A 24,542-nucleotide genomic window follows, 5' to 3' on the forward strand; every position below is an offset into this window, starting at 1 on the left:
ATTCCCATTGACTCCAGTTTTGCTAGGGCTCCTTGATGCCGCACTCAGTCAAATGCTGGGTTGATTCATGGGCAGTCACTCTCACCTCACCTCTGGAGTTCAGCTCTTTTGTCCATGTTTGAACCAAGGCTGTAATGAGGTCAGAAGCTGAGTGGTCTGGCAGAACCCATCATTGAACATGTTATTGTTAAGCAAGTGCTGCTTGATAGCACTGTTGATGACCCCTTTCAACACTTTGCTGATGATGGAGAGTAGACTGATGGGGCGGTAATTGGCCAGTTTGGATTTGTTCTGCGTTTTGTGTACAGGACATACCTGGGCAATTTTTCATATAGCCAGGTAGATGCCAGTGTTGTAGCTGCACTGCAACAGCTTGGAAAGGGGTGTGACAAGTTCTGCAGCACAGGTCTTCAGTGCTATTTCCGGAATATTGTCAGGGCCCAGAGCCCTTGTAGTGTCCAGTGCCTTCAACTGTTTCTTGATAACACATGGGGTAAATAGATTTGGCTGAAGACTGGCATCTGTTATGCTGGGGACCTCTGGAGGAGGTTGAGATGGATCATTTACTTGCCCTTCTGGCTGAAGATTGTTACAAATGCTTCAACCTTATCTTTTGCACTGATCTGTTGGGCCCCTCCATCATCGAGGAAGGGGATTTTTGTGGAGCCTCCTCCCCCAGTGAGTTGTTTAATTGTCCACCACCATTCATGACTGGATGTGGCAGGACTGCAGAACTAAGATCCGAACTGTTGATTGTGGAATCACGCAGCTCTATCACTTGCTCCTTATGCTGTTTGGCATGCAAGTAGTCCTGTGTTGTAGCTTCACTAGGGTTGACACCTCATTTTTAAGTATTCCTGTTTCTGCTCCTGGCCTACTAAATTTGTCAATCGGGATCCTGTTTATGTCCTGAGCCTCTGATTCCCATATTGAAAGGAGCCAACCACCTGAGACAGAAAAGCACTTTAGATGCCTGGCGTTAGACCTCTTTCAAAAAGGAGCAAGGCTGGTATCGCCAGTGTTAACAGGGCACTGTTATGGCTGCCAACCCTATTTTGAGGTCCTTACTGTCCCTTTTAAAGTCAGGCAAAATCAACCCAGTTGGGTGAACTTATTTAAAGACAATTTGGCTAGTGAAGCTCCTTTTGTAATGAAACATTTATAATGTCCAGATTTACCTAGCTTGAAATTCCAGAAGACTGGCATTCCTACTTATAGGCAAACTCCCAACTATACGCTTCCAATGCTTAGCATGTATAGAAGAATGGAATGCATCTCATAGATCAATGGAAGCAACTGCTTGTAGTCATGACTGCATGCTAATTTTATTAATTACACATTTAAAATGTTCACTCAACTTCAAATACGACAAAGAGTTAATTCCTCCATCATGTTAGCAGTTGCTGAGTGTGTTTTTTTTTCTACATTATAGTTTTGCCTTTGGGGACTAGCAAAGTGGGTATTCCTGATCCAAACTGATCACAATAATCCTGAACAAGCTTTGCTAAGCAGCCAAAGACAGATGGACCAATGAAATTGACAGGGGTGAGGTGCATGTTGTGATGAAGCCATCTAGGATGAGACCATCATATGTTATCTACATGCCAACCAGCAGATGCCCCAATCCAAATTGAAAATAATGTATACTCCCAGCAACATCCATAGGACAAACGATAAGAATTTTTCTTCATCAAGCCATCAAGGATAGAATCGATCTTCATGACCATCAGGAAGCACAGCATATCTTACTAAACTGTTAGAAGTTTCATTCAGTAGAGGGCCACTTGACGAACACCTATGACCCCTCACTGCTCATGCACATCAAGAAATTACAGCTATGCTGCCTGTAATTTTCTGTCTATTAATGAATGAATGTATAATCGGGGTAAAGGCACCCATGATTTTCTAATATGCCCATTGCGTCTCCCTGCCTATAGCATACAATTATGAAACGTCATCCTTAGACACTTGCCTACCCCTTCCTCATACATGATAAGAGCATAGACCCAATAACTCATAATGGTACAGGGAACTGGATGTGTGCAATTTATTTAAGTTACAGCTGTTCTCAAACTTAGAACCATCTCATTCTGAGCTACTGAGCTCTTTACTGCTGAGGGAAAAATAATACTTGCATTTATATTGCACCTTTCATAACTTCAGAACATCAGAACATCCCAAAGTTCTTTACAGCAAACAAAATATTTTAATATGTGATCGCTGTTGTAATGTGAGAAATGCAGCAGCCATTACGCACACAGCAAGCCCCACATGTGATAAAAACCCTAACAGTGATATTGGTTGAGGGATAAATATTAACAGTGCAGCACTCCCCATGGTGTAAACCATGGTTTGGTGGTATGACTTTTGCCTCCAGACCGGAAAGTTATTGGTTCAAGTCTCACCTCAGAGATATGAGTACAAAATTTTGCTGGGACTCCAGTGCAGTACTGAGTGCTGCAATGTTGGATATGCCATCTTATGGAAGAGATGTTTCGAGGAGGCCTTTCCTGAGTTCTCAGAGGGTGTAAAAGATCCCATGCCATTATTTTGAGGAACGTCTCTCCCCTGCCCTGATGAAAATTTATGCCTGAACCTAAACCACAAAAACAGATGCTCTGGTTATTCATACCATTGCTGTTTGTGGGATATTGCTCTGTACATACTGATTGTCACATTTGCTAATTTAGCTGAAAGCAAGTACTTCATTGACCCCTGAATTTCACTGGGATATGCTGAGGAAGGGAAAACTGCCTTCTTGAACCGCTGCAGTCTATCTAGTATAGGTACACCAACTGTGCTGTTAGGAAGGGAGTTAAATGATTTGCACCCGGGGCAGTGAAGGAACAGTGGTATGGTTCCAAGTCAGGATGGTGTGTGACTTGGAGAGAAAATTGCAGGTGGTGGTGTTCTCAAGCATTTGCTGCCCTTGTTCTTCTGGGTGGTAGAGACTGTGGTTTGGAAGGTGCTGTCGAAGGACCCTTGGTGGGTTGCTGCAGTGCATCTTGTAGATGGTTCACACTGCTGCCACTGTGCACTGGTGGTGGAGGGAATGAATGAGCTGTCAATCAAGTGGGCTGCTTTGTCCTGGAGGGGGTTGAGCATCTTGAGTGCTATTGGAGTTGCACTCATCCAGGCAAATGGGGAGTATTCCATCACACTCCTGACTTGTGCCTTCAGTTACATAGAAAGATTGGAGAAGTTGGGACTGTTCTCCTCAGAGAAGAGAAGGTTGAAAGGATATTTGGTAGAGGTATACAAAATCATGAGGAGCCTGGACCGAATAGACAAGGAGAAACTGTTCCCATTGGTGGAAAGATCAAGAAACAGAGGGCACAGATTTAAGGTGATTGGCAAAAGAAGCATGGCAACATGTAACGAGTGGCTAGGCCTGAAATGCACTACCTGAGATTGTGGTGGAGGCAGATTTAATTGCAGCTTTCAAAAGTGAATTGGATCAATAGCTGAAATGGAAAAATTTACAGCGTTACAGGGTGAAGGCAGATGAGTGGCACTAGGTGATTGCTCCTTCAAAGGGTCAGCACTGCCAGGATGGGCTGAACAGTGTCCTTCTGTGCAGTAACCATTCCATAATTCGATGATTCCACTCTGGATGGATGGGCAGGCTATGGGGAGTCAGGAGGTGTATTATTTGCCACAGAATTCCCAGTCTCTTACCTGCTGTTATGGTCCAGTTAAGTTTCTGGTCAATGGTGACATTGAGGATGAGATTGAAAAGAAAAAGAAACATTCACACCACTGGGATTTTTCAGCTCTATGATTCTGATTTTGAGCTGAGGGGGCTTGTTTTAACATCTGTAAATACGGGGGAGCTGAGGTGGACATATTTCTCCGTTGTGAAACACCAAACATAAAAGCAACAATAGTCTTCAGGCAACTTAAGATCTGCACTGCAACCTTAAGAAACAGAGTGGAGCAGCTATCAACTTGGGGGTGGGTAGATTGGCCTACCATTATATATCCCACTCAATTTTCCATTGTGTTAACTTTGGGCTGGGTGTATAACAAGCAGGTGATATCTGAGACTGGCATTTGTCCACTCCTGCCAAAGTTGAAAGATAACTCCAGGGAATATCACCTTCAAGTCTTGTCTTCAAATACAAGCTACACAGTGGTGATTTCAGATTTAGCTATGGGGTGGGGTGGGGGGTGCGGTGAAAATGTGGGTTGGTGCAAAGTGAGGAGGACCAGAGGATCATAATGGACTGAGAACCATTCAAGCTGTATTCTCACGGTGTGAAGCTCTTTCATTGTAAACTGTACCTCCCAAAATAATATGACTTCCAACCCTGTTGCCATCCAGATTTGTATAGCTGATTCTGATTATCATTTGAGGACCGTTCACTCATTTAAAAAAAAATTTATTCATGAGAAGTGGGCATCACTGGCTGGGCCAGCATTTATTGCCCATCTCTAATTGCCCTTGAGACGGTGGTAATGAGCTGTCTTCTTGAACCACTGCAGTCCATTTGTTGTAGGTACGGTGCTTTTAGGAAGGGAGATCCAGGATTTTGACCCAGCGACAGCAAAGGAATGGCAATATTTTTCCAAGTCAGGAATGTGTGTGGCTTGGAGGGGAACTTACAGGTGGTGGTGTTCCCATGCATCTGCTGCCCTTGTCTTTCTAGGTAGTAGAGGTCACAGGTTTGAAAGATGCTGCCTAAGGAGCCTTGGTGAGTTGCTGCAATGCATCTTGTAGATGGTATACACTGCCACTACTGTGCGTCAGTGGTGGAGGGAGTGAAGGTTGAAGGTGGTGGATGGAGTGCCAATCAAGTGGCTGCTTTGTCCTGGATGGTGCTGAGCTTCTTAAGTGTTGTGGGGGCTGGAGTCATCCAGGCAAGTGGAGAGTGTTCCATCACACTCCTAACTTGTGCCTTGTAGATGTTAGACAGGATTTGGGGAGTCAGGAGGTGGGTTACTGTGCAGAATTCCCAGGCTCTGACCTGCTCTTGTAGCCACAGTGTTTATATAGCTGGTCCAGTTCAGTTTCTGGTCACTGTTAACCCCCAGGATCTTGATAGTTGGGGATTCAGCGATGGTAATGCCATTGAATGACATGGGGAGATGGTTAGATTCTCTCTTGTTGGAGATGGTCATTGCCTGGCACTTGTGTGGCACAAATGCTACTTGCCACCTAACAGCCCAAGCTGGAATATTGTCCAGATCTTGCTGCATACAAGAATGGACTGCTTCAGTATTAGAGGAGTCATGAACAGTGGTGAACATTGTGCAATCATCAGCGAACATCCCCACTCCTGACCTTATGAAGGAGGTAAGGTCATTGATGAAACAGCTGAAGATGGTCGGTCCTAGGACACTACCCTGAGGAATTCCTGCAGCGATGTCCTGGGACTGAACTGATTGACCACCAACAACTACAACCATCTTCCTTTGTGCTATGCATGACTCCAACCAGTGGAGAGTTTTCCCCCTGATTCCCATTGACTTCAGTTTTGCTAGGGCTGCTTGATGCCACACTCAGTCAAATGTTGCCTTGATGTCAAGGGCAGTCACTTTCACCATCTTTTGAGTTCAGCATTTTCATCCATATTTGGACCAAGGCTGTAACGAGGTCAGGAGCTGAGTGGCCCTGGCAGAACCCAAACTGGACATCAGTGAGCAGGTTATTGCTAAGCAAATGCTGCTTGGTAGCACTGTTGATGACCCCCTTCCATCACTTTACTGATGATTGAGAGTAGACTGATGGGGCGGTAATTGGCCGGGTTGGATTTATCCTGCTTTTTATGGACAGGGCATACCTGGACAATTTTCCATTTTGTCGGGTAGATGCCAGCATTGTAGCTGTACTGGAACAGCTTGGCTAGGGGCACGGCAAGTTCTGGAGTACAAGTCTTCAGTGCTATTGCCAGAATGTTGTCAGGGCCCATAGCCTTTGCAGTATCCAGTGCCTTCCGCCATTTCTTGATATTATGTGGAGTGAATCAAATTGGCTGAAGACTGGCATCTGTGATGCTGGGGACCTCCGGAAGAGGCCGAGATGGATCATCCACTCGGCCCTTCTGGCTGAAGATAATAGCAAATGCTTCAGCCTTACCTTTTGCACTGATGTGCTGGGCTCCCCCTTCTTTGAGGGTGAGGATATTCATAGAGCCTGTTCCGCCAGTTAATTGTTTTAATTGTCCACTACCATTTACGATTGGATGTGGCAGGACTGCAGTGCTTAGTTCTGATCTGTTGGTTATGGGATCGCTTAGCTCTGTCCATTACACACTGCTTCAGCTGTTTGCCATGCAAGCAGTCCTGTGTTGTTGACACCTCATTTTTAGGTGCGCTTGGTGCTGCTCCTGGCATGGCCTCCTGCACTCTTCACTGAATGTTCAGCCCACCTTAGTTCATCCATCCAGAAAAAAGACAGCCACACTAACCCCCCCCACCCAGCCCCACCCACCGCTACACCCTCCGCATTCAGCACAACTGTGCTAAACACTGATTTGATATATATGCAGATTTCTCAGACCCTGAATTTCCAGGGGAATTCTCCAGATCTCCTGGCATTATTTTGGGTGCAAATGGTTGCAGCTTGAACCCTGGGGAGAGGGCATAAATGTCCTTACACCATTCGCCCTGAGTTCCGACATTCTCCCATTGTAGGTTACACAGGAAAATTAGGACAACTTTCATGGAAATTTAAGGCCTTGTAGCATTTGAAATGTGTGTTCCTGGTGTAAACGCCCAGACATTGGTTAGAAAATGCAAATTGACTTTTTGTTACTTTTGGACTTCAGACATCAGTTGGGTAATTTTCCAACCTTTACACCTGTTGTAAAGTTTGAAAATTACCCCTCAGCTTCCCGCTAGCTTTAATGGCATTTTTAACTGTGTAGTTGCGATCTTCCTTGACATGAGCTATGGAAACAAGTAGAGGCACTGCATGCCCAAGCAGATGGTTAGCAACTAAGTTACAGACTTTGCCATTGACACTAGAATAAGTTCCCCAACATGTACTAGTAAGCTATTAGTAATTTAACATGTAATATCTCATTATTATTTTAATGCCCCTTGCTTGTAATGCAATCAACAGTAGGGATAAAAGGAATGATTTTAGGAAGCAATGCCAGCAGCAATGAAACTCACTGGTGCGCATGTGTTGAAAAATTGAGTCCCAACCCACACTTGGAATTACATTTTTGTAATATGTGATCTTGAGAGGAGAATAAAGCCAGCAATAACAGCACTCCAAGCCCATGATTTAAATCAGATCCCGTCCCAAATTTTATAAATTTAGGTCAGGCCCCTTTCCTAGTGCACACATTTCCATACAAATGAGCTCATGAAAGTTATCACATGAAAGAAATGTCTGCTTTAATCTAATTCACAAAGTGAGCTTGGCCCTCTTTTGGTGAGCGTTGAAGAGCATTTTTCAGCTGATTTTTCATCTCCTTGTGCATTGAACTTGTGCATTGCAAACTTTTATTATGCCTTTGTTGCTGAAGCTTTCAGTTTGCTAAACAAGACCTTTCTGAATTGTTACAGCAGCATTTCAAGTTGTACCTAACAAAATAGTAAGGATAGGAATTCCTTCATAAAAACAAAAAACTACTGCGGATGCTGGAAATCCAAACCAAAAACAGAATTACCTGGAAAAACCTAGGAATTCCTTCAGTTGTTTCCATTAGTGCTGCTCAAGGTGGATGAAGAGGATCAATTCACGAGGTCTGGTGACACCACAGGTGGTAACTTCATTGCTCACAAGAATATATCTCTACAGTCTGAGACACTCCTAACCAGCTACGTAACAGGTGGTTTGCCTTCACTAACTCAGCTTTACCACAGAAGCAATCATTGAGTTATGCCACCTGCTGCAGGCCACTTCATGGAGAGCCTCAAACATTGGGATGCCTCTTCCTGTAGATATGAAGGTGTCTATTGCATTAAACGCTTATGAAAGACTACTGAATAGGAACATCTGCCAGATATACTGTCTTGCAGTTCATAGCTGTAAGTGTCTGACACCATGGTTGCCGGGAAAACAACTTTTATCATTTCCCTAGTGGAAAGGCGGCACCAACTACAGAACACACAGAACTTCTAACAATTGGCAAATAAAGACTCAAGAGTCCAGGGTGTACATGAACAGGAAGGGATACCACACCATAAATATGCAGGTGGGTTTTGACCACAGAAATTTAATCCTGCAAATTGATGCCCATTATCTGCAGTTCATGCATGATTATTTTATTACACAGGAGTCCAAGCTGCCTGATTTATATGAAGTTCCCAAGAGAATGACTGCATGGCTGTCAATTTTTAGCATCCAAGGGATGCTGATGTAATAATTCTGCAAAATTGCCATGTCCACTGCATGTTATCCAAGTTTACCTTGAAAAAGGAGTGAGTGGTCGACAAGATGAAGAGGAGAGGGATATTGGTGGGAGCTGAATTACAGGTGGGGAAAAAGCTTAGTGTAGAGCAATGATTGAGAACTATTTCCAGTAATGGACACATGCTGCCATTGTTCCAGCTACTAAAAATCAAGCTGTTTCCCACAAAAGAGATTCTTGGGATAAAGGGGTTGTCTTATGATGAAAGGTTGAGCAAGTTGGGCCCCTACTTGTTGGAGTTTAGAAGAATGAGAGGCAATCTTATTGAAACAAACGCCAGAATTTTGATGTTGGCGTGTGGGGGCGGGCCCTCCGCTGAAGCGTAAAATGACGCGCGGTGACGTCGGGCATGCGTCCCCACATCAGCGCGTGTCATTTAGATGTTACATTCGGCGGGTCCACGTCAGAGGTGGTGGCGCACCCGCCGAAGTGCCAACGGCCTATTAAGGCCATTAAAAAACCAATTAAAGTACTTGTCAATGCTACCCGTCCAACCTTAAGGTTGGCAGGAGGGCAGGCGAAGAGCCCAAGCAGCCTTCACGTTTTTCAGGAAACCTCATCCACAGGCGGGATGAGGTTTTATGAAGGTTTTATTAAATACATAAATAAATTCTGATAAATTGACAAAAATGTCCCAGCTCATGTGACACTGTCACATGAGGGGACATGTGTAAATAATTTTTATCCGTCTTTATTAAAATATTTCAATACGAACTTAATCTCCCTGAGGCAGCTCCATGCCTCAGGGAGATTTCTGCGCTTTTTCATGCGCATGCGCAAAAGAGCTCAGGCCTTGACTCTCCCTCTTCGCCCGCCCACCTGCACAGGTAGCGCTGAGTGCTACTGGCCATGCGCCACGCTGGGCAGGCTTTAATTGGCCCGCCCATGTAAAATGGCGATCAGCTCCGCACCCACCCTGCGCCTGCTCCCAACTGGCCCGCCCAACATGGAGAAAATTCTCCCCATAAGATTCTGAGGGAGCTTGACAAGGGTAGATGCCAAGAGAATGTTTCCCCTCATGATGGAATCTAGAACTAGGGGACACGGTTTAGAAACAAAGGATTTCCCTTTTAAATTGGAGAGGAGGAGGAATTTCTTCTTTCAGAAGGTCTTCAGTTTTTGGAATTCCCTTCCACAGAGAGTAGTGGAGGCTGGGTCATTGAATATACTGAAGGCTGAGTTGGATAGATTTTTTATTGACAAAGGAGTCACAGGTTATCGGGGACAGGCAAGGATGCAGATGTAAGGTCACAATCCAATTAGCCATGATCTTATTGAATGGCAGAGCAGGCTTGAAGGACTGAATGGCCTACTCCTACTGCTTGTGACCTTGTTAATCTGGAACCAGAAATTACCTACAAGAGAAGACGCTCATGTGTCTTTTTTACTTCCTTCCAAGTAGTTTCCTCTGATCCTGGCACCGCCTCCAGCCCAGAAGTGACTGTGGAGTTTGCTAAGTCAACACTGCTGGTTCTGATGGGCCCACTGCAAGTTCTGCAACTCTCTCACAATCTTGATGTGCACCCACATACTGATTCCTTTAGTTTTTACTTCCAGCTCCATGTTTCAGCCTCCTTGATCCCAAAGTCTGGGAAGAGTGTCCTCTGCAGTCACCGTCATCGTGAAGCAGTCTGGGAAGAGTGTCCTCTGCAGTCACCGTCGTGGTGAAGCAGTCTGGGAAGAGTGTCTTCTGCAGTCACCATCGCCGGGAAGCAGTCTGGGAAGAGTGTCCTCTGTAGTCACCATCATAGGAAGCAGTCTGGGAAGAGTGTCCTCTGCAGTCACCGTCACCGGGAAGCAGTCTGGGAAGAGGGTCCTCTGCAGTCACTGTCACCGTGAAGCAGTCTGGGAAGAGTGTCCTCTGCAGTCACTGTCGCCGGGAAGCAGTCTAGGAAGAGTATCCTCTGTAGTCACCATCACAGGAAGCAGCCTGGGAAGAATGTCCTCTGCAGTCACTGTCGCCGTGAAGCAGTCTGGGAAGAGTATCCTCTGCAGTCACTGTCACCGGGAAGCAGTCTGGGAAGAGTGTCCTCTGCAGTCACCGTCGCCGTGAAGCAGTCTGGGAAGAATGTCCTCTGCTGTCACAGGCGCCGTGAAGCAGTCTGGGAAGAGTATCCTCTGTAGTCACCATCACAGGAAGCAGTCTGGGAAGAGTGTCCTCTGCAGTCACTGTCATCATGAAACAGTCTGGGAAGAGTGTCCTCTGCAGTCACTGTCGCCGAAAAGCAGTCTGGGAACGGTGTCCTCTGCAGTCACCGTCGCCGGGAAGCAGTCTGAGAAGAGTGTCCTCTGCATTCACTGTCGCAGTGAAGCAGTCTGGGAAGAGTGTCCTCTGAAGTCACTGTCGCTGAGTGAAAAAAACTCAAAGGAAAGCCGTAAGTTCTTTGGTTGGTAAGTAACTGATAGTTTGAACTACCTATTCTAAGTTGATGTCAGATTAAAGGTGACTACTGGGCCCAGGATTGGAGGCCTAACACTTCAGCTTCAACTCAGCAGAGAGCACAAGTTCCAGTTGAATTTAAAAAGTGTAATTTGAATCTCTATTCTAACTTGCTTTCAGATTAAAGGTAAATAGGAGAAATATTTTACAGTTTGATAAACTAAAGACCAGTAGAAAATTTTAAAACAAATTGAAATACTTATTAAATAAAATAGAGATGCAGGGATAGGCGATGTGTTGTAGCTGCATGATGTGGGAGCTGGTGGACCCCATTGTGGTTCCCAGTGACCACATCTGTAGCAAATGTTGGTTGCTTGAGGAACTCCGGCTCAGAGTTGATGAGCTGGAGTCTGAGCTTTGGACACTGCAACACATCAGGGAGGGGGAGAGTAAACTGGACGCTGTGTTTCAGGAGACAGTCACTTCCCTTAGATTAACTACCTTAAATACGGCCAGTGATCATGGACAGGAGGGTGCAACTATGAGTAAGGCAGGTAGGAGGATCCAGGAAGTAGCACTGCAGGAGCCTCAGCCCTTGACCTTATCCAACAGGACCGAGATTCTTGCTCCCTGTGTGGACGAGAGCGAGGACTGTAGGGAGGATGAGCAAACTGACCATAGCACCGTGGTACAGGGAGCTATTCAAGTTGAGGCAGAAAAGAAAAATGTAGTTGTAATCGGGGATAGTATAGTTAGGGGAATAGATACTGTTCTCTGTAGCCAGGATCGAGAGTCCGAAGGCTGTGTTGCCTACCTGATGCCAGGGTTAAGGATATCTCACCTGGGCTGCAGAGGAACCTGGGGTGGGAGGGGAAAGATCCAGTTGTCGTGGTCCACTTAGGTACCAATGATATAGGTAGAAGAAGGAAAGAGGTTCTGCTGAGAGAATATGAGCAGCTAGGGGCTAAATTAAAAAGCAGAACCAAAAAGTTAATAATCTCTGGATTATTACCTGAGCCACGAACTAATTGGCACAGGGTCAAAAAGATTAAAGAGGTAAATGTGTGGCTCAAAGATTGGTGTGGGAGAAATGGGTTCGAAATCATGGGGCATTGGCACCAGTACCGGGGAAAGAGGGAGCTATTCTGTTTGGACAGGCTCCACTTGAATCGTGCTGGGACCAGTGTCCTGGCGAATCATTTAACTAGGGTCGTAGAGAGGGCTTTAAAATAAACAGTGGGGCGGAGGATTCAGTTGCATGGAGATTTAAAAAATCAAAGTTTAAGGAGAGGGTAAGAGTGCAGGTTAGGGACGAGGCTGATTGTTACCAAAGAATCATATAAGAGTAGGGAAAATTGATAACTTAAAGGCTTTGTATTTGAATGCACGTAGCTTTCGGAATAAAACTAATGAGTTAACAGTGCAAATAGAGATAAATAGGTATGATTTGGTGACGATTACTGAGACATGGTTACAGGGAGAACTGGTTTGGGAGTTGAATATCCAAGGATACTCAGTGTTTCAGGAGGATAGGCAGGAATGAAAAGGAGGTGGTGCAGCTTTGTTAGTAAAGGAAGAGATCAGTGCTATAGTGAGGAATGATATAAGCACTGCAGAGCAAGACGTAGAGTCAGTCTGGGTAGAAATAAGAAATAGCAAGGGAAAGAAGTCCCTGGTGGGAGTAATCTATAGGTCTCCAAACAGTAGTTCAGCAGTAGGGCACACTATAAACCAGGAAATACTGGGAGCATGTAAGAAAGGCAGGCTGGAAGATTGGGAAACTTTTAAAGATCAACAAAGGGTTACTAAAAAAAATAAAAAGAGCAAAAGGAAATTATGAAAGAAAACTAGCGCAAAATGTAAAAACTGATAGCAAAAGCTTCCACCACTATATAAAAGGAAAGAGAGTAGCTAAAGTGAATGTTGGTCCCTTGGAGGATGAGACTGGGGAGTTAATAATGGGGAACGCAGAAATGGCAGAGACACTTAATCAATACTTTGCCTCAGTTTTCACAGTGGAGGACAGTAGTACCACCCCAATAGTAACAGGTAGTGCAGAGGGTATAGAGAAGGAGAAACTTAGAACAATCACCATCACTAGAGAAAAAGCACTGAGCAAACTATTGGGATTAAAGGGTGACAAATCCCCAGGACCTGATGGCCTACATCCCAGGGTCTTAAAGGAAATGGTAGCGGAGATAGTGGATGCATTGGCTATAATATTCTAAACTTCCCTGGATTCTGGAAAGGTTCCAGTGGATTGGAAAAATGCTAATATAACACCCTTATTCAAAAAGCGGGGAAGGGAGAAAGTAGGAAACTATAGACCAGTTAGTTTAACGTCTGTCATTGGGAAATTATTGGAATCCATTATTAAGGAAGTGGTAATGGGGCATTTGGAAAGTCAAAATGCAATCCATCAGAATCAGCATGGTTTTATGAAGAGTAAGTCGTGTTTGACTAATTTGAAGATGTGACAAGCAAAGTGGATAATGGGGATCCTGTAGATATAGTATATCTGGACTTCCAGAAGGCCTTTGATAATGTGCCGCACAAAAGATTAATACACAAGCTAAGATCACACTGAGTTAAGGGTAATACATTAGCTTAGATAGTGGATTGGCTAACCAACAGAAAGCATAGAGTCGGGATAAATGGGTCTTTTTCTGGATGGCAAGCTGTAACTAGTGAGGTGCCACAGGGTTCGGTCCTTGGGCCCCAACTATTTACAATCTATATTAATGACTTGGATTCAGGGATAGAAGGTACTGTAGCTAAATTTGCAGATGACACCAAAATAGGTGGGAAAGTAAGTTGCAATGAAGAAGTAAGCAATTTACAAATGGATATGGACAGGTTAGGTGAATGGGCCAAAATTTGGCAGATGGAGTTTATCGTGGATAAGTGTGAGGTTATCCATTTTGGTCGGAAGAATAAAAAGGCGACTTATTATCTAAATGGAGAGAAACTTCAGAATGCTTCAGTGAAGAGGGGTCTGAGTGTCCTTGTGCATGAATCGCTGAAAGCTAGTATGCAGGTACAGCAGGTAATAAGGAAGGCAAATGGAATTTTGGCATTTATTGCTAAAGGAATAGAGTATAAAAATAGGGAAGTGTTGTTGCAACCATACAAGGCATTGGTGAGACCTCACCTGGATCACTGTGCACAGTTTTGGTCCCCTTACTTGAGGAAGGACGTAGTTGCATTGGAGGCGGTTCAGAGGAGGTTCACTGATTCCAGAGATGCGGGGCTTGTCTTATGAGGAGAGATTGAGCAGTTTAGGCCTATCTCGCTAGAGTTTAGAAGGATGAGAGGAGATCTAATTGAGGTATATAAGATGTTAAAGGGGATAGACAAAGTAGATGTGGAGCAGATATTTCCCCTTGTGGGGCATTCTGGAATGAGAGGCCATAGTTTTAGGCTAAGGGGTGGGTCATCAGAGATGGGGAGGAATTACTTTTCTCAAAGGGTCATGAATCTGTGGAATTCACTACCTCAGAGTGCAGTGGATGCCGGGACGCCGAATAAATTTAAGGAGGAGATAGACAGATTTTTAATTAGTAATGGGTTGAAAGGTTATGGGGAGAGAGTGGGAAATTGGAGTTGAGGCCGAAATGAGATCAGCCATGATCGTATTGAATGGCGGGGGCAGGCTCGAGGGGTGAGTTGCCTACTCCTGCTCCTAGTCTTTATGTTCTTATGTTCTTAAAGGGAGGAGCAAAATCAGTTATTGCTGGTATAGGTATTGTCACAATAGGTTTAGTTATTCCTATACAGTGTATGGTGGGTGAGTGAGCATGGAAGTGCCATAGTTTGGTATGGGTGGTATGAGGGGCCATAGGAGGTGGGTGGAGGGCATACCTTGGCATGGGGGCCATCAGGGGCCTTAGGGGATTGGTGGAGGTATACATCTTGCCATGGGGGGTATGAGGAGGGCCTTTTGAACTTACCTTTCAAAAGGTTTCCTCATGCAGACTATGGTTCATGATACTCTGAGGTGCCATGAGCCACTACTCTGAAAAGTTGGCCCAACTTCATGAAAATTGTGACATACTTATCCCTGCAAAGGAGCTGGCTAAATTGGGAGCGCAGGTTGTGGAATTGCGACCTGAACCAGCCCACACCCTTCACAGGCTCTACTGAAAATCAGACAGCCTGGGAATGGGGTCGGGAATCCCGGAACCAGGTCCCGGCCACCATTTTCACCCCTTCACGGAATCTCCCCGACTCCATGAAAATCCAGTCCGTTAACTCTGTTTCTCTCTCCAAAGATGCTGCCTGATCTGTTGAGTATTTCCAGAATTTTCTGTTTTTATTTCAGATTTCCTGCATCTGCAGTATTCTGGTTTTGGATTCTCTACAACCCTTATTCTCTGTTTCCTCCCTCCCAACCAATAACCGACATATCTCACAAGGTTACTTCGAATTCCTTACGGTCTCATTATTGCCTCTTCCTGTCAAATGCTTTCCGGAGGCCCATATGGACAACCTCCACACCCTGTCCTATTGCCCATGCTAGTGACCTCCTCAAAAAATTCCTTAGTGTGGAATGACCTATCCTGAACAAATCCATGCCCTTTTGATCAGTTCATCCTTATTCATGTGCTGAATTGTTCCATTCCTCCTGGTCCACAAGGAAACCTAAACTAAATTTTAATATTTACCTACCGGGCCTCTTCAGGCCCACAAACTTGGGTCCGAACACATATGTTAGACTGGGAAACTGTCACTGCTCCCCCGCTTGGGCTACCAACCAATAATACAGTTCAGGTCCTGATAACATTGCCAGACTAGATTTGCAATCATAAACAGGGTTTACTTCCTTCCTGTGGCTATCCTGCTTTTTAAAAAAAACGCAACTTAATTCAAGATATGGCAGGGAAGCAGCGGGGGTAAGTGAATGGCCTTATTTTAACTGCCTCCCCACTGAATTTCCACTCGGTGAGGGCAATTAAAACTAGACGTCATAGGTCCCAGTAATTGAAATTAAACTAAGTTTTTCTGGTCTCTCCCTTCTTAAAAAAATGGATTGAATTTTCTAATGCAAAACAGAATTTGGATAGCTTGACAAAATTATGACTAATGTAACTGCAGTTTCCTCACCTATTTATTTTAATTCTTTGGAGAGTAACTCATCAGGTCTTGGGGGAATTTTCAAATCTTATTCTCCATTATTTATTCCATTACATTTTTTTAATAAACTTATATTAAGTACTCTAAGTTCATTTCCTTGATCTTTTTGTAAGTTTCCCTGTACAGCTGATATTTCATCTTCTTCCTTCGCTATGAAAACAGGTACAAAGAATTCATTTAACAATTTTCTCATTTCCTTGTCAATTATAGCATTGACGGCAGTCATCTTCAATTGGCTTCCATTCTCCCTTGCCAGCCTCTTTATCTTCATGTATTGATAAAAGGCTTTGCTGTTATCTTTGACGTCCCTTGCCAGTTTGTTTTTCATGCTCATTTTAGTACTTCTTATTACTTCGTTTTATCATTTTGTTACTTTTCTTTAGCTCTCCCAGTCCTATAGGTTTCTGCATTTCCTTGTATTTGCATACCCTTTCTTCTAGCTTGATACTGTCTCCACCTCATCTATTAACTAAAGTTGCTTAACTACACTGGTGAGGCCTTTGCCTATTTGGGGTACATATTAGTTTTGCGTTGTACAAAATACTTGCGTGAATACTTCCCACTGCCTGCAGATTTACCCACGAACAATTCAGTCCACTTTAGTCTGGTCAATTAATTTCAATGTTTGCTTTACTTAAATTGAAGAACTTGGTTGGTAACTGTCCATTCTCCCTCCCTCAACCTTAGTATCAAGTTCAGTCATGTTATAGTCACTATTTGCAAGATGCTCCCTTATCTGTTAACTAATTATGGTTTCTCCTCATACAGTATAAATTGTTGTTTTCCCCTTGTATTGGTATTCTTGCGAAGTGTCCTGATGAGAGCGAGACAAAAAGCTTCGACATGTCTCTTTTTTCAGAAATAACTCTGGTTTGTTACTCATTACCAAATCTCATATGGTCTGACCTGTTATTGGTTGAGAAACATAGGACAGGATTTTCCCCCCATTGGGGGCGAAGTTGAATTGCAGGTGTGCACGGGCGTGCCTCTGATCGGTGCCACCGATCGCGGGTGCGGTGCCATTTTACATGGGCGAGCCAATTAAGGCCCGCCCAGCGCGACGTCCGCACCGAAACACTATGCACTCCCTGTGCGGGCGGGGTGGGGGGAATCCCTAAACCCGAGAGTGTGCTGTTTCACGCATGCGCAGGAAAGAGTGCAGTCATCTCCCTGAGGCTAAGTGCTGCCTCAGGGAGATCGGTTCTACTGTCAAAAATATTAAAAATAGGAGAAAAAAAATTCACATGAGTGGGAAATGTCCATAATTTTTTAAAAAACTTTAATAAAATTTTTTAAAAGCTACACGAAACCTCATCCCGCCCTGGATAAGGTTTCATGCTTTTTCTAATTCCTGCCGGGGCTCCCAGCCTACCCACCAACCTTAAGGTTGGACGGGCAGGCCCATTAATTAGTTAAATGACTCTGTCAATGGCCTCAATTGGCCATTGACAGGTCGGTGGTCGCACAGCTGATTTTGTTGCGCACCCGCCTACATGAAAATTTAAACAGGGCGCGGTGATGTCGAGAGTTCCGCCCAACGTCACTGCAAGTCATTTTACGCGTCGGCAAGCGGACCCTGCCCCCCACTTGCCGTTGGGAAAATCCTGCCCATATTGTTCAAGAAAACTGTCCTGAACATGTGATGTAAGTTTTTTTTTTGTTACTTGTTCTGCTTCTCCCATTCTATGTGAACCTTAAGCCCTGCCTGTATAACTATATATTTTTTCAACATGTTGTCCTGACCTCTGTGCTGGTACATGCCCCTACTACAACAAAGCTGTCAGGAGGTCTGTAGACAGCTCCCACCAGAGCCTTTCATCCTTAGCTGTTCCTTAACTCAATCCTAATTCAACTGCCTGATCATCTATATACCCTGAAATATTTACTTCTCAATCATGTCCAGCATGTAGCAAGGTCACGGTATTGGTTATTACATCATGGTCTTTAAGCTGAATTTGTGCTTCCAACTCACTTCTTCTGTTGCTTAAGCAGTTGGATACATAATGTTATTTGACCAATATTCCCCACTCTGAGCATAGATCCTTCTGGTCTTTTGCTGTCACTTTTTGACTTAACATGTGGATGCCCAGGAGGCCAAAGTAAGAGGGACAAAGGGCAACACATTGGATTGCACATAGATCAGAGCATGATCTTGGGGCAGGGCCCATTGTCATGGTGGCAGGACCATGGCAAATTGGTCCCTTGCTTCATTTGCATTTTACTGGTGGGCTGCAAGTGCCAGTCATGATAAGATTGGTCAGCTTGGACACCAGACATGGCCCTGGAGAAAGTCCAAGGGGGCAGGAACTGGGAAGAGGGGTTGAGCAGTGGCTGGCAATAACCTGTATTTTAACAAGGAGCCAATATGATAGGGGCATACTTCTGACATGGAATGAGAACACTCTTGTTGTCCTCCATATTGGATGTTTAGGTCGCCATTTACACCTGTAAAATGGGTGCAGTGTGATCTAATTTTTGGGTCACTGTTTATGCGGGGAAAAGAAATATAGGGCTACACTAGGCTGGTCTCACACCTTACATCCTTCATGGACTTGAGCGCATCCAAAGTTTTTCTACCTAGACCCTAACTGGCACCAAGTCCTGATCACACGCCAGCCCTTTACTCACTGACCTGCATATTGTCTCCCAGATGACTTTAAACCTTAAACCTCAAACTTATTCTGATACTCCTCCATATCCTCACCCCACCTTAGTTCTGTGACCTCCTCCAGCTCCATAACCCTCCAAGAACTCTGCACTCTTCCAAATCTGACCTCTTGTGCATTCCCTATTTTCATTGGTTCACCAAGGCTGCCATGTCTTCAGCTACCAGGGCCTTAAGTTCTGAAAATTTTTCCATAAACCATTCCACCACTCCACCTTTCCTCCTATAAGACACTCCTTAAAGATTACCTTTTTGGCCAATATCACCGAAGAAGAGTCATATTGAGCTGAAAAGGTTAACTCTGTTTCTCTCTCCACAGATGCTACCAGACCTGCTGAGTTTTTCCAGCATTTCTGTTTTTATTTATGCCATAATATTTCCTTATGTGTCTCTATGACAAATTTATTTTGATAACACTCCTGCGAAGTGTTTTGCCTTAAGTTCGGGGTCTGCATGGGGTTCTTTAAGGTTTGACTGTTTCCCTAAGAAGGCTACTGTACAATTTCAATGACTTAGATGAGGGGAGCAAAGGCATGGTAGCTAAGTTTGAAGATGACACAAAGATAGGTAAGAAAGTATGTTGTGAAGAGGATATAAGGAGGTTGCAGATAGATTGAGTGAGTGGGAAAAAATCTAGCAGATGGAGTATAATGTAGGAAAATGTGAAATTGTTCACTTTGGCAGGAAGAATAAAAAAGTCGAGTATTACTTAAATGGAGAACGGCTGCATAATTCTTAGGTGCAGAGTGGTCTAGATATTCTAGTGCATGAGTCACAAAAGGTTAGTATGCAGATACAGCAAGTAATTAAGAAGGCTAATGGAGTGCTATCCTTTATTACAAGAGGAATTGAACATAAAAGCAAGGGTGTTATGCTTCAGTTGTATAGAGCATTGGTGAGACCACATCTCGAATATTGTGTGCAGTTTTGGTCTCCTTATTTAAGAAAGGATGCAAGTGCATTGGAGGTGGTTCAGAGGAGGTTTACTAGATTGAAAACTGGAATGAGTGGGTTGTCTTATGAGAAAAGGTTAAACAGACTGAGCTTGTTTCCACTGGAGTTTAGAAGAGTGAGGGTTGACTTGATTGACGTGTGTAAGATCCTGAATGGGGTTGGCAAGGTGGATGTGGAAAAGATGTTTTCCCTGGTGGGTGAGTCCAGATCTAAGGGGCACTGTTTTAAAATTAAGGGTCGTCTTTTTAGGACAGAGGTGAGGAGAAATGTATTTTTTCAATGGGTTGTGCGAATTTGGAACTCTGCCTCAGAAGGTGGTGGAGGCGGGGTCATTGAATATTTCTAAGGCAGAGGTAGATAGATTCTTGTTAGGCAAGGGAATCAAAGTTTATTGAGGGTAGATGGGAACATGGAATTCAAAACACAAACAGATCAGCCATGATCTTATTGAATGGCGGAGCAGGCTCGAGGGGCCACATGACCTACTTCTCTTCCTATTTCGTATGTTCATATCTCAACATTCACCCTTGTTGCCATTGGCAGATCCGGGTCATAAAATTCTTAAGGGACTTGACAGGGTGGGTGCTGGGAGGATGTTTTCTTTGGCTAGGGAGTCTAAAGCTAGGTCTCACAGTCATAGAATCAGGGGTTGGCCATTTAGAATTGAGATGAGGAGAAATTTCTCACTCAAAAAATTATGAATTTTTGGAATTCTCTTCTCCAGAGGGCTATGGATGCTCAGTCATTGAACATATTCAAGGCGTGATCAATAGAATTTTGGATACTAAGGCAATCAAGGAATATGGAGAGAGGTTGGGAAAGTGGAGTTAAGGTAGAATATCAGCTATGATCCGATTGAATGGCAGCAGGTTCAAGGGGCTGAGTGACCTAATCCTGCTCTAATGTTCTTATGTCCTTATGAAATTTTGATACAGCAATAATTGTCTGTTTACTACAGTTCAAAGTAGTTTACAATAAGAAAAGCATTCTTATTCGTTATCATTTAAGGTGATTTGAATGAGAAGGGCAGTCCACAATTTATTTAATATCAATATCCTACAATTTACAGGTTGTTAATTTAAACATACCAGATTATTAGCAAAGCAACAGACTGTGATTTTTCTTAAGCGATTGGAGTGACAAAACAATGACAGCCAGTTTGGCTATTGTGGGCAATGAGGATACTCCAGGCAAATAGCCATTTGTGTACCAGCATGTTGAATATAAAGCATGACCACCTTTAAATAGCTCTCCACTGTAAATAGGGCATAATCCCATCCACATAGTGCTGTGTAACACAGTGTACCTTCAAAGGCATTTAGTACAGATTAGAGGACCATTGTTTTCAGGAATTTCTGACTGCAAGTTTGAAGATCAACGTTGAAACTCGCCAAGACTGCCCTTATTGACCAAATTGTAACAGGCTCCGTTTTTGATTCTCTAAACTAGCCATTGTTTGTACACAGGAATTCTTGGCTTGCAAGACAGAAATTCTTGATGACAATACTGCTTCTAAGCTTCTGAAATCCATCTGTTTCCTGGGATACAGCCTTGAAAAGTTTGCAGAACACTGACATATCTTTCAGACAGAGACATTTCTTTGATGATACTGAAGCATTTGCTGGCTATTTTTCAGCAAAGCTAAAGAATCTAAAACTCTTCAAGCCACTACAATCAAAAACTGCTCTGGCCTTGAATAAGCATGGATTCTCCTCACTTTATTCACCATCACTCTCTCTATAAAATTGTATAGTTGAACCCAGGTCAAACAGATGCAAAGCACAATGCTTCAGGCTTAATTATTTTTTAACGGAACAAGCCTTTCCGATACAGCCTAGCATTCATGTTACCTACAGCCTACAAGTCGATGGGGTGAATTGTGACTTTGTGGGAAAGCATAAAACAAGCAATAGTGAATCAGCATCCTTTCTTAACATCTCTCCCAATTTTTATCATGGAAATAAAAATTATGAATCCAGCTTCAGACTCACTATCCCTCATTTTACACTGTTGCACAAAGTCAAAACCTAGCTCAAATGTTTCTTTCACCTCATGGTTTGTGTTGCAAAAACAAAGTTTATACCTTATTAGGACATGGGCATTGTTCATTCTGGAGGGGGTTCATCCAGCGAGGAGGAGAGTCTGAATAGGAGAGAGGAGTGGACATACGGATCCAGATAGCAGTAACCTAATTTCCACCTTCAGCGACAACCTTGAGATTGGGAAGCGGCAGAAGGCCGCAGAGGGAACCACAAACAGAGACCGGCCTGGAAATGAGCCGTACCCAGTGGCCAGGGCATATAGACAATGGTTGAGCCACCTCCAGAGGCCGACTAGAGCCAGGTGCAGCATCTCCCAATCAGCTGCACATCACTGCATCAACGTAGTTCCATCGTATTCAGAACCGATGCAGGCAGTCAAGCCGAGAGAGACAGGGACTTCGGCACCATGGCTGGAGTCCCTCAGATGCAAGGTCTCAAAAGCTGCGTGCATTGTCCAGCTAGCACCCCGCGTTAACAGGAAAGGATTTCATTTCCTCAATGTCCAGCTCATCTGTGGCAACTGCCAGTGGATCCTGCAGGTGTATGCAGAGCAGCCACAAGGTTTACATTCTCCGGCACCCCCACATGCCACGGCTTTTCACCGCCCTGTGCGCCTGCACAGATGGATACGTGCCGATACTTGCTCAGTGGGGTTAGCCACTGAAGGGATTGCTGATGACGCCAGTCAGGCACCATAGGGTTGAGCAGAGGAACACTATAATGCCAGCCACACTGCAATGAAAGCAACCTTCGAGCAGACCATCAAAACTCCCTTCAAAATGAGATTCAGATGCTGAGCACTTCAGTGTGTCTCAGTGAGGGAGGGTCTCCACCAACCGATTATCGTGGTCTGCTGCACTTTACACAACCTGGCGCTGCAGACAGGGGAGGCTCTGGCTGTTGAAAGCATAATGAAGTAGGAGGGATCCTCAGAAGGCACCATGTATGAACAAGAAATCTGAGAACACACTCCAGATGTGCTTAGGCTTGATGGATACTCAGGAGAGTAATGAATCTCTGCTTGTGTGTTATGAGTGATGTAATAAATCTATGATTTGGATTTTTTTCTATTCATACACAGGATGTGGGCTTCGCTGGCTGGGCCAGCATGTATTGCCCATCCCTAGTTTCCTTGAGAAGGTGGTGGTGAGCTGCCTTCTTGAACTGCTGCAGTCCATGTGGTGTAGGTACACCCAGAGTGCTGTTAGGGAGGGAGTTCCAGGATTTTGACCAAGTGACAGCGAAGGCCTAGGTCAATGTTGATGCCGGGTGGTCCGTCCAGTTTCATTCCTTTTTTGTGACTTTGTAGCAGTTTGTTATAACTGAGTGGCTTGCTAGGCTATTTCAGAGGGCAGTTAAGAGTCAACCACATTGCTGTGAGTCTGGAGTCACATGTAGGCCAGACCAGGTAAAGATGACGGATTTCCTTCCCTAAAGGAAGGGAATTAAAGGGCATTAGTGAACCAGATGGGTTTTTACAACAATCGACACTGGTTTCATGGTCATCATTGCACTTTTAATTCCAGATTTTTATTGAATTCAAATTCTACCATCTGGCGTGGCAGGATTCGCACCCGGGTCCCCAGAGCAATTCCCTAGGTCTCTGGATTACTAGTCCAGCGACAATGCCACTACACCATCACTTCCCCCTGAGTGAATGTCTCCACGCAGTGTTGGTGGTCATCTAGCGTGCAACAATAGGATGTGTTGACGCAGGGGCTGGCTGGGGTTGACAATCGTGTGTATGCTCATCATTTGAGCATTGCAAGAGCAATAAGTACTAGTAAATGAGGGGACTGGGCTTCCAGCAGAGGCGAGTGGAGGATGAGGAAGCTGATGAGGAGTCACAGCATCTTGACAAACATGAGGCACTGCTTGGACGCCATCAAGATTTGGAATGGTGGAGGCTTGGGAGGCACCAAACCTGCCGCATTAATTATGCATTCCCAGGATACACACCGTTTCGATGGTGGGCAGGCTCCAATTCACCTGCCACCCCATCACCTCGCCACTTCATCACGCCAGGCACCACATTTAAAGTACAGCTGTGCTCAGTGCTTCCAGCCCAGGACTGCAGCAAAGAAGACATATCACTGAAAGGCAAGAAGACTGCAACCCTCGAGCGCATTTTGGATGCCATGGAGGCCCACTGTGATGCTCTCTACCCCCACTCTGGCCGCAGGAGGGCCAGCTACATTACCACTCCAGCTTCCAAGGCAATGGCAATGCTGATCAGTGCCAATGCTGCACAGAAGAGGTTGGACATCCAATGCAGATAGAGGATGAAATCTCATCACTCTAAACTCACACACTCACAAGCCCATCACACATTTACTTACATCTCACTCACTGCCAACTCAAGGGACATCACCACCAATACTTACACACACACCCTGACATGCCCATCTGGCCTCATCTCCTCTGGAGACTGCCTCCTCAGCCCTCACTATCTTGAGGCCACTTATATAGATCAATTTGTGCCCCAATACACACCCTGGGATACCCTCCTTCCCCAGTACAACCCTCGCCCTGCAGCCTCTTCCCTCGCCTGAGGCCTCTTCTCCCCCTTCCCCAAGCAAGACCTTGCCCTGCAGCCATTGAAAAGCCACCCACATATGGTTGATCTGGTAGGTAGAGACCTACCCATGAGCCCCCCTAAAAGTGATGTGGTGCTGTCTGTGAAGCCTGGGGCTGATGACCGTGAGCGCTGCCCGAAGCAAGGTAGGCAAACAAACCTTGAAGTCCCGAGCGAGGTGCAGCCCATCAAGTGCACACTTTATATCTGCTGTTGTTAAACACATTGGCGAGCGAGGTGCAGCCCACCAAGTGCACACTTTATATATGCTGTTGTGAAACACGTTAGCGTGTTTTCCCGCCGACGTGGGCGGATCATCTAGCTGAGGGTGATGAATCTTGTAGGCTGGCCTTATAATGATATGCTGATGTATTACAATGAGGTTCCTGACGTCTGATGGCAGGGAATGCAGCTCACCATTGACGGG

The sequence above is a fragment of the Cetorhinus maximus genome, chromosome 5 (genome assembly GCF_964194155.1).
Source record: "Cetorhinus maximus chromosome 5, sCetMax3.hap1.1, whole genome shotgun sequence".
NCBI classification, from domain to species: domain Eukaryota; kingdom Metazoa; phylum Chordata; class Chondrichthyes; order Lamniformes; family Cetorhinidae; genus Cetorhinus; species Cetorhinus maximus.